At 37.4% G+C, this 11,889-nt stretch overlaps 1 pseudogene; it reads right to left on the reverse strand.

Moving 5' to 3' along the window:
• Positions 1 to 9,458: 9,458 nt before the first annotated feature.
• LOC129085725 (cytochrome c oxidase subunit 6B1-like) lies at positions 9,459 to 9,720 on the reverse strand (annotated as a pseudogene).
• Positions 9,721 to 11,889: the final 2,169 nt, after the last annotated feature.

Genomic DNA, 11,889 nt, shown 5'->3' on the forward strand with positions numbered 1-11,889 from the left:
CCATGTCTTGTATGGTGTTGGGCAGGAATAGCCAGCACCAAGCCATAAAGCCCAGGAAACAAACCCACACCCACAAAAATTACTCCCACCTGCAATCGCCCTATCATCAACAGATTAACCAGTATTAATAAGTATGTAAAGAGATTATTAGTATTATAAGAAAGTATAGTGAATATGAGATAACTTACAGAAAAAAATGATTTTGAGAGAGTAGAAGGAAGAGTACTAATAAGAGTAGGAAATTGGAGCAATGCAAAAAAAGAAAGTAAAATTTAGATCATAAATGAAAAAAGGAATGAAGAAGGCAGATTGGATTAAGAGAAATGAAGAATATAGTATTAGGTTGAAACAGAAATAAAAAAAAAATAAGTGACATGGGAGAAATAAAAAGGAAAAATTAAATAATTAAAAATAAGAACCAAATTGGAGAGAGAGATCCACCGGAGCGCTATCAACAACAAATGAGATAACATTAATATAGGCATGACAGGAATAACAGGGAGGAAAGAGAGAAAGAAAAGCTTAAGAGATGTCTGGAGGAAAGGGAAGTGATTTGAGATAATAGAAGGAGAGGGAATATTAAGTGTGAGGAACAAAACCCAGGCTAAGTCAGGGAAAAATTAAAATTTGAGATGTAAAGAAAAGTAAAAGAAGAAAAAATGAAGGAAAAGAAAGGGCAGGATAAAAGAGAAAAAAGGGAAAAAGTGCTAAGGCAGGGCAAAATTAAAATTTAAGATGAAAAAGAGTAGGAGTTTGAAACGGTAAATTTTAAGATTTGAAATACAAAAATAGTAAAGATCTAGAGAAAATTTTGAAAAAATGCAACAACTACACTATGCACAGCAAAAGAGCAAAGTTTTCATAAGGTGGAGAGAGAATGGGGTTATTTTAAGAACAGGAAAAAGAGTGTCAGATGACCATTGACAAGAAAATTGGTTTTGAGAGGCTGGATGGGGGAGAAATAGTAAGAGTTCATAATGGAAACATGTAGCAAGAGAGAAAACAAAATTTAAAACAAAAATAATAAGAGGAAGAGAGAAAGTAAAATGGTGTAAGGGGGGCAAAATATGTGAATTGAAATAAATTACAGTATAAAATATAGTGACTTAATATGCATAAACTTGAAGGACAGATGAGTGTTAAAAAGCTATGCAGGAAAGAAAATATTGCAAATCATGGAGCAGACCACAGTGAATTTCATCTCAGAGCATCTAGCATTTACCACTGTTTTTTTCTTTCTGCATCTACCTTTGGTGATGTCAGATGGTGACCCTGTCTGACCTTAGGCAGCCTGTTCAAGGCTATCAAGGATATACTGTCTATGTCTGACTTCTTCAGCTGTTGATCTAGTCACTCTGCACTCAGCAGTCAGACTTAAGCACAACAGGGCTGGGCAGAGTGCTTCCTGGGGTTGGAGCTATTGCATCACCTCAGGCTAATGCCACTCAGAGGAGAGTGGTCTGCCTGAGCAGGATGGCTGTTGCTGTATGGGGGATGACTCAGCACCAGGATTGGGTTGGTTACTCTTCCAGTTCTCTCCCCAAAGCCTCTGTCCCCAGTCTCTCCTCAAGTGTCTCTAGTCATCTCTGCCCTTCAGCTTTGCCAAGAGCCCAGGGTAAGAGGCTGCAAATGAAAATTTATGTGTTAGCTCTTTAAACGGCTCTTTGTGTTTCCAGCTGTCCATTTCTGGCAGAGAGCTCCCTGCCACTTTTTGCAGCTGGCTGTTATCTGTGTACTTTTGGGGCTCTGGTTCTCTAGGCTGAGGACCCCCGATTAAGGTATAGACCCCATACTTCTCAGGGGGGATCCAAACGGCCATTTATATATCCCTCTGGCATTTCAGCTTCTGCCTGTGGGTGCTCAGCCAGCCCTCTTGCGTCTCCACTGCACTCCCTACCAGTCTTGTTGTGCTGAAGCTGATTCTTCTGTCTGTCTCTAGTTGTAAGGCTTCTCTTTTGCTATTGTTCAGTTTTTTTGTTCCAGGTGATTTATCCATAATTTAGTTGTAATTACAGATTGGTCCTGGGAGGAGGTTAGTGTAACTTCCACTCACTTGTTCACCATCTTGGATCCACCCTTATTTTCTTATTTTAGTGTTTTCTTAGCTTTAGTGTTTTCTTCTGATTTATCTTTAATATTTCTTAGTACATGAAATATAGCAACCCTTTTTTCTTTCATATGTCAGAATACTTTTCCCAATATGTTGGTGTATTATAATATTTTGACCTTGGATTTCTTCATTTGTATTTGATTACACTGATTTCCCCCATGAGACTGATTAAATAGATACACAACTCACTTTAGTCTAGATTCTTTTTTTAAACTATTATTTTTATTATTTTAATATTTAATCTAACTGAATCTGTGAAGATATGCAATATCAGGCATTTGAAGACATTTGAAAATAATTTTATTTTCTAAATAGCTGGCAGATTTTATATCAATTTTTTTTAATATAGAATTTGGTACACAATGGGTGCTCAATAAATGCTTATTATTATAGACCATAGTTTTAGAGACCTCTCTAGATATCTTTTTAAAGCTATTTTTCTTGCAACCCAACATTTTCTATTGAAGAAAAGCTGATAGTTGGAATTCAACTAATTTCACATCATCTTAAAACTCAATTGAGTAAATGGCTTGAAGATTGAAAACATAATAGAAATGCAAACAAATAATATATATAGGAATTTTTTTCAATATTAACCTGGGTAACAGGCAGAAAATATATTTGTTAAAGAGGTCTTATTTCAGTAAAGCCTGGAAATATTCTCAGAGTAAATTAATATGTTGTTTTTATTTTCAGTTTTTCGGATGTAACTGCAGAAAGCAGATACCTTATTTTCTTTAATCTGGCCTTTTATTTTGATTTTTTCCTTTGAGTAAAACTGGCCTCACACAGGGCCCTAAGTTGCTCTCCACCCTTTCCCTTGATTAATCATTAAGCCCTCTGGACAATGAAGTTCTGGTTAGCAGTTAGTAGATTTAGCAAAAAAGCCTCTGGTCTATTCCATCAAACTAGAGAAAATATCTAGACTTCAATTGTTTTTCAGCTACAAAATTACCAAAACAAACTCATCCTTGCAAAACCAGGGCTAACATCCAGGCTAATGTGGCTCAACTGGTCATACCTTCATTCTGTAAACTGAAAAGTTGCTGTTTCAATTCCTGGTAAGGGCACATGCCTAGGTTGCAGGTTCAGCCCCCTGTCAGGGCGCATATGAAAGGAAAATGATCAGTATTTCTTTCTCACATCAATATTTCTCTCCCTCTCTCTCTCCATCCCTTCCTTCACCTCTCTCTAATTATGTCTTCAGGTGAGAATTAAAATAAACAAAACCAAACAAAAAACAGAGGAAGAGATGCCATGCCTGACATAAGGACCAGATGCAGTAATCAACTACCCCCTACCCTAGCAATGATTAACAAGTTGACCATAACCCTAGTTCCCTTAGTACACCATGACTAATGATGCCCCCTCCCCCATATAACCCATCTCCTAGAAGCCATTGGAAAGCCTGGTATTTGGGCATTAGCTCACCCATGATTCTGGGCATGGCACCATCTCCTTAATAAATTCTTAGTTTCTTGGCTGCTAACTCCTGTTTGTGTCTCATTCAGCTTTGATGTGTTGTATACAGGCAAATGGAGCCCTCTAGTTCAGCAACACAAACTCTATAAAAGTGGTAAATAATGGGTGTGTGTGTGACACCTGTGTACAGAGAAAGACAAGAAATAATAGAATCAAGGAACCATGATAAGCTCTGCTTAGCCACTCACCAATTTTCACTAGTTCTAGCCAGGAAAAGTAAATCTTATCCCCCATCTGAGTTGCCATATCAACCCAGAAAGTGGTACAGTCTCCAGGTCTCCAAGCTTCTCATGATTTTTTTTTCCTATCAGAGAGACATTCTGTTATGAAGATATCAGAAATTAGTCTTGTAGACCAAAACATTAAAGGAAAATATGTTAAAGTTCCCATCCTTGATAATTAATAACCTAGGATATTAAACTAACAGAGGTAGGGAGGAAACATAGCTAGAAAAGGAGAGGAATGAGGCAAGGGGAAAAAAAAAAAAAAAGAGGGCTATGCAATTCCTGGCTCCTGGCCAGTAACTTGGTTCAGGTCTTGAAACAAATGTTTTGGCAGAAGCCATTCATATTTAGCAGTCTAGAAAGTCTTTGGGAAGCTTTCTTCATGTTGTAATCTGCTTCTTTAGAATCTCAAGAGATTCTCAGTTTACATATCCCACAGTCATAGAAGTTTGGGAGATTATTGTGTCATAACCTTTCAACTGAGAACTGCAAACTCAAAGGTTTATTACTTAGAGCTTTATAGTACACCCCCCACACACACTTCATAGAACTTCATAAGATCATTTTCCCTGAAGTTCAAGAGCAGTCATACACTGGTGTCATTTCTAGGTCCCTAGATCACTTTTCTAGTTCATACAGGAGTTCCTATGGTTTACCCTTATGAAAACCTGTCTTATCTGTTAAACACTTGGGTAATCTGCATGAAACTTTAGAGTTTGTCTTCATATGACTTTGTAAGCTTATTTGAGAGTACCATTAGTTTATTTAGCATTCTCTAATGATTGAGGACCATAAAAGCAATGGAGCTCCTGGATGAAGGGCAGGATCTTAAAAGCTCTTTCATTACTTCCTCTGTAAAATTCCTCATGTAAGAAATGCAAAACCTACAGAAGATGATTGACTTTGGGCAGGAAAAGCACTTGGTCACCCAGAAAATAGAGTGCAGTAATAACATATTTATATTCATTTGAATGAAGCAACTATATAAAATCCATCTACAAATGTTTAAATAAACACTAAAGCTTTAGTTCTTTCCATATCCTGACTTTAAAATTTTGCCAGGGGTATAGATTTGACAGGTAGAGTATGTGCTAAAAACAACCTCAGCAGTTTGGACTGAAATTGCCCTATTAATTCTGGCTTACACTGTAGTCTTTTTTTTTTCTCTCTGCTTACAGTGATAAAATTGAACCATTCTGCAAGTGAATTGTTAGCCAGTATTATCATAATGTAAGAATGGAATTCTTCCTGAGGAATAACAATCAATTTGTAAGGATGTAATCAATTACTGCCTTGTATATAAAAACAACTTAGAAACTGAGACTATCAAAACTTTTTAGGGATTTTTGCTTTATAATGTGAAGTTTATGAATTGTTTCTGATCTCAAAATATATTGAAATGTCTAAATAAATGTTAACTTATACCAATCTTTGTTTGAACAGGATATTTCTTTAAACCTCAGAAGTATGAAATCATTAAAAATATTTATTTTAATACATTTTATACCACAAACAATGAAGAAAGAATTTCTCTTTTGACCTGTCAGGATTTTTTCCTTTTATCTGAATTTTGGTGAACAGAGTTTACAAAAATTTAAACATTTTCTGTATATGTAACAAATAGACTTTCTCTTTTTTTTAATTGATTTTAGAGAGAGAGAAGAGGAGGGGGTAGAGAGAAAGAGAGAGATACATTAGTCTGATGCATCCCATGCATGCCCCTGACCAACGATGGAATGCACACTCCAGGTAATGTGCCTTAACTGGGAACTGAACTCGAGGCCCTTTGATGTACCAGACAGTGCTCCAACTAACTAAGCCATCTGGCCAGGACACAATAGACTTTTTAAAAATGTAAATAACCTTTCTTTCTTTTTTTTTTTTGTTTTAGAACAAAATTTATTTCACACTCAGTGTAGATTACATAATGCTGAAACTATTCATCCTTGGATGTTCAATAAAGTTTACTTCTTTGATGTTTGCTTAGTTTGTAAGCCACACTCCCTTTTATATTTCTGCCCCCATATCTGAGTAAGCTGATAAGAAAATCCATGTGCTCCATTCTTTGGAGCCTGCTGAGAGTTAAAACCTTTAACCCAGTTCCTCTACTGAACCACCATAAAATCCCTAAACCATTTCCGTTTTCCTGGTCTCTGAAGCCATTTTTGAATGTGCATGTGAAGCCTGCCATGCTCTTCCAGAAAGCCTCATATGGTATTTTTACACCCTTTTTTTTTCTTATTTTTTTCTATTAGAGTTGTCCCAGTTTCCCCTCATTCCTCTCCCCTGCCCTGTTGCCTGGTACCCCTGCACTCCTCTTCCTCCCCACTCCCCCAGTTCCGACAGTCAGTTCCCACGTTGTTTTCCATGTCCATGGATCATTCATACATGTTCCTTGACTAGGCCCTTCCCCTTCTTTTCTCCCTCATCTTTGTCCCCTCTTCCTTGCGATGGCTGTCAGTCTGTTCCTTGTTTCCATGTCTCTGGTTCTATTTTGCTCATTTGTTTGTTTTGTTTATTAGGTTTCTCTTATAGATGAGATCATATGGTACTTGTCTTTCACCACCTGGCTTATTTCACTTAGCATAATACTCTCCAGTTCCATCCATACTGTCAGGAAATGGAGGATTAACCTTTATTTCTATTTTAAGGCCTCTTTAAATGCAGACAATAATCTTATCAATGGGAGGTGCTCCCCCTTCCTCAGAGCTATCTCTAGGTTGATGAGATTTCTGAACTGTTGAACCAAGGAGGACAGGGAAACATCAGGTCCTTAGATCTCTGGTCCTCGCAGGGATTCCGAGATGTCCTTTGTCCACTCTGGTATTTGGTTTCCAGTCTTTTGGTTTTGGTGTTGGCAAGTCGATTACCCACAGTCCTGATAGCCTGGACCCTCCAATAATGGCAAATACCTGGCTTGAGGTTCAGAGATGACTTTTGCCTTCCTTGCTGTTCCACGTAGCAGAAGTCTCTGTGAGCCTACCCTTCTGCCTAGATGCATTTAAAATGTCACTTCAGCATTCATTAGAAAAACAATTATAACCTCAATTTAATCTCCAAAGCTTTGCCAAGGCATGCATCACCAAAGAGTTTCTCCTTCCCTCAAGGGAAGGGATGGAGGTGTTGCAATCTTATTTTCTCTCTCTCTCAAAAAAAATTAATGAACTCTAGTTTCTAGAGACTTAAGTCTAAAATTGAGCAGGTAGTACAAAGACTTCCCCCAAAGCCTCTCTTTTCATCATTCAATTGTTTCTATTATGATTTTGCCTTCATTTGGCATATTTGTTAGAATTCATAAACTGATATTAATACTATTATTAACTAAAATCCATAATTCACACTAGGGCTCATTCTTTCTGTTGTATAGTTCTGTGGGTTTTGGCACATGACAAATATTATATATCCATTAAATAAGTATTACGTAGAACATAAAATTTAATTTTAAGTAAGTTAAAATTTAAATATCACTAATTTTTTTCCAGGAAAAAATGAATTAGACAAATAAAGTTCTTAATCACCATCAACTGCTCTGAATGAGAAAACCCAGCTCAGGAATTTACTCCCAAAAAGGAAAATATAAAAACATACCGCATTTATAAAGTTCAAATTTACTATTTAAAAGTAGGCTGGAAGAAAATAATACTTATTTAACTGATTAACTGACAAAAATCCAACAAAATAATAGTTTTAACTTCTCTAACTTGATTGAAGACTAAATTCTCAGTTGAATTAGTTTGCAAAGAAATCAGAGGCTTTTTAAACAGTAGCATTTAATGCTAATTCTGAAACATCATTTGCAAGAATTTACCATGCTAGTTCATGTGCGTTAACTCAAACTAAATATTCACTGAAATAATTACAGACTACCTACCACTTCCCAGCATGTCTTCCACAACACTCAGCTTTGTTTCCTTTCCTAGAAAAGATATATATTAAGAGCATCTCTAATTGCTTGTAGGGGTGATAAATGATCAATACAATATAATCAAGTGTATTCTGATTTTTCTGGCTATTTGTTTAAATTGCTTTATTTGTGGAGGAATGTGGGAGAGAGAGCAGGAAAAAAGTTATTGGGTGCCCTCTGCTGGTTAACTCATATAAATAAAGAAAGGAATTCCGAAAGGGTAAAATGACATTTTGGGGGGCTCTCCACACTTCACCCCACCTTCTCTACACTCAGTCTTCTGGTTCAGGACTCAAAACCGTAAGGGCCTATATTTTAGGTTTTTAGAGTAGAAAATTGAGGAGTGGGTTTTATAGAATAACTACTAAATTCAGTGAGGTTTACAGCTTTTTTTCCCAGCTTTATTGAGTATAATTAACAAATACAATTGCAATATGTTTAAAGTATACAACATTATTATTTAATACATGTATATGGTAAAAGGATTCCCACAATTGAGTTAATATATCTATCACCTCACATACTTATCTATTATTGTGCATGTGAGAACATTTAAGTTTCACATTCTAATTTCAGTTATATAATATAGTCAACAATAGTCACCTTGTTATACCTAATGTATAATCCTTACACATTATTAAATTCATCACTGAGGTTTGTACCCTTTACCAGCCTCTCCCTATTTCCTTACCCCCAAGACCCTGGTAACTACCACTTTACTCTGTTTTCATGAATTCAACTTTTTTTTAAAAAGATTCCCGAATGTAAGTGATACCATTCAGCATTTACCTTTCTTTTCCTCTTCTTGAGTTATATCCTTTAGCATAATGCTCTCCAAGTTCATTCATGTTGTCACAAATGGCTGGGTTTCCTTCATTTTTAAGGCTGAATAATATTCTACTTTATCCATCTACTACAGTTTCTTCATTCATCAATGGATATTTTACATTGTTTTCTTACTTTAGCTATTGCAAATATTGCTGGAAGTTAGAGGATCCTTCCCCTATTGTAAGTCTCGGGGCTGGGAGTGGGTTTATGGTAATAATATGTCTCAGCCTTTCCTATCCATTTTGATGTGGATATTTCCTCAGTCATCTGATGTGTAGGAATCATACAACTAGTTTCTGGATCTCTCTCAGAATTGTTCTGTGTGCAGCTGCATATTTGTACATTTGTGGGAGTAGGAAATGGCTTCCTAATCACCATCTTGGTGATATCCAAAATTAAAGTTTATTTGTTTCTGTTTACTAAATCAAAGTTTGTGCCTGGCTGGGTGGCTCAGTTGGTTTGAGCATCATCCATATACCAAAAGGTTGCAGGTTCCATCCTTGGTCAGGGCACATTTCTAAGTCGTGGGTCCAATTCCTGGTTGGGGTGTATATGAGAGGCAGCTAATCAATGTCTCTTTCTCACATCGATGTTGCTCTCTCTCTCCCAATCTCCCTCTCTTTCTCTCAAATCAATAAACATATTCTCTTGTGAGGATTAAAAACATCCATGGTAATTCTACTTAATTGTGTCAACATAAAGTTTTATCACTTTATTATATTCATTGTAAACATAGTTGCTTAGCCTTTTTGTAGTTTAGTTTTCCTTTTTTTTTTTTTTTCACTTTTCCAACAAGTATTTATTATTAGTTAAGCCGTGACTCAGGATCCTAGGATGGGATATACCTAGGTCCCCCTTCACCTCCCTGGGAGAAGGATGGAAGACAGAGAACAGGTGGGTTGCAGCTAGTTCAGATCTTCCCAGGAAATGTGCCTTCTTCCCTGTGGTCATCCCAGGCTGACACCCAGGATATGGGGGCAAAGGGACTTGTAAACATGTTGGTATCATTTGCACACAGAGAAATCACTGTGTTTAGCAGTCACTGCCTCCTCACAGTGGTGCAAATCCAGGTAGTTCTGCCCACAGTTCCTGGTCCGGTTCTGGTTGAGGAAGCAGCTATCAAAAAGGGCACTCTTGTAGTTCTTGATTTTGGTCTTGATGTCTTCTGCCATGTTGCTGACAAAAGACACTCCTGAAGCTACACACAGCTAAATGTCGTTTAGCTTTAATGAGAGCAAGCAGATAACATGGGTTGGCATATTTCGCTGTTAGTGGGAAGAGAAGGCTTTTCTTGATTTATGTTAATGGAGTTTAGCTTTGTAGGTCATCAAAGTCTTACCCACTACTCAAAATTGCTTTTAGATGCTCAGAGGTGTGAAGAACTTGCCCAAAGCCTTAAGCATCAGATAAGGTCAGAGGCTTTCTTAGTAACAGGGACAAAAAACAAAGCATTATGATTTTAACAAATCACTTAGCTTCTCTGGATCTGTATTTCCTCATTTGTAAAGTGAGTTAGAGGACCTAGGAGATCTATAGGTTTCCAAATGATGCAAACCCATTTTCTTCATTTTGCTTCTTTAAAGTTAAGATGAAAAACCATGTTTATATCACTGAAAACTTGTTTTAATTATTTTATATTTTCAAATACGTTTGTCTCTGCCTTCCCCCAAAAACTTTCCTTGTCCCTCCCATCCTCCCTCCCAGAATTCTTCCCCTTTGGTTTTGTCCATGAGTCCTTGCTAGATGTACCTTGACTTTCCCCTTGCCCTCCTTTTCCCCTGACCTCTTCCCGCTTGTCTCTGTTGGTTTCTTTTCCTTTCAGTGTTGCTGGTCTTATTTTCCTTGCATCTTTGTACTGTTGGTTAGGTTCCACTTATAGGTGAGATCATATGGTATTTTCTCTTTCGCCCCCTGGTTTATTCTGCTTAGCATAATGCTCTCGAGTTTGATCCATGCTGTTGCGAAGTGTAGTAGTTCTTTTTTTCTTTCTGCTGCGTAGTATTTCATTGTGTAAATGTATGACAATTTTTTGATTCAATCATCTACTGATGGGCATTTAGGTTGCTTCCAACACTTGGCTATTGTAAATTATGCTGCTATGAACATTGGGGTGCAGAGGTTCTTTTGAATTGGTGTTTTGGTATTCTTAGGGTATAGTCCCAGCAGGGGAATCCCTGGATCAAAAGGCAGTTCCATTTTCAGCTTTCTGAGGAAATTCCACACTGCTTTCCACAGTGGCTGCACCAGTCTGCATTCCCATCAGCAGCGTACTAGGGTTCCCTTTTCTCCACAGCCTCGCCAGCACCTGTCGTTTGTTGATCTGTTTATGATGGCCATTCTGACCGGTGTGAGGTGGTACCTCATGGTGGTTTTGATCTGCATTTCTCTGATGGCTAGTGATGCTGAGCATCCTCTCAAATGTCTCTGGGCCCTCTGTATCTCTTCCTTGGAAAAGCGTCTGCCCAGGTCCTTTGCCCATTTTTTGATTGGATCATTTGCCTTCTTGGAGTGGAGTCGAGTGAGTTCTTTATATACCCTGGAGATCAAACCTCTATCTGATGTATCATTAGCAAATATATTTTCCCATAGAGTTGGCTCCCTTTTCATTTTGCTGATGTTTTCTTTAGCCATGAAGAAGCTTCTTATTTTGATGAGGTCCCACTTGTTTATTCTTTCCTTTATGTCCCTTGCTTTAGGAGACATATCGGTGAAAAAATTGCTGCATGGGATATCTGAGAGTTTCCTGCCAAAGTTCTCCTCCAGGACTTTTATGGTGTTGTGACTTTCATTTAAGTCTTTTATCCATCTTAAGCTTATTTTTGTGTATGGTGTCAGCTGATGATCCAATTTCAAGTTTTTGCATGTAGCCGTCCACCTCTCCCAACACCATTTGTTGAAGAGGCTATTATGGCTCCATTTTATGCTTTTGCCCCCTTTGTCAAATATTAGATGCCCATAGAGACCTGGGCTTATTTCTGGGCTTTCTTTTCTGTTCCACTCGTCTATGGGTCTGTTCTTGTGCCAGTATCAGATTGTTTTGAGTGTAGTGGCTTTGTAGTATAGTTTGATATCTGGTATTGTGATGCCTCCTACTTTATTTTTCTTTCTCAAAATTGCTGCGGCTATTTGGGGTCGTTTATGGTTCCATAGAAATTTTTGGAATGTCTGTTCTATTTATGTGAAATACGTCATTGGTATCTTAATAGGGATTGCATTGAATCTATAAATTGCTTTGGGTAGTATGGACATTTTGATTATATTAATTCTTCCAATCCATGAGCACGGTATATGCTTCCATTTATTTGTCTCTTCCTTAATTTCTTTCTTCAATGCTGTATAGA

Source organism: Pteronotus mesoamericanus, unplaced genomic scaffold (genome assembly GCF_021234165.1).
Source record: "Pteronotus mesoamericanus isolate MK-2021 breed Mesoamerican mustached bat unplaced genomic scaffold, CSHL_Meso_final scaffold_31, whole genome shotgun sequence".
In the NCBI taxonomy this organism is placed as follows: domain Eukaryota; kingdom Metazoa; phylum Chordata; class Mammalia; order Chiroptera; family Mormoopidae; genus Pteronotus; species Pteronotus mesoamericanus.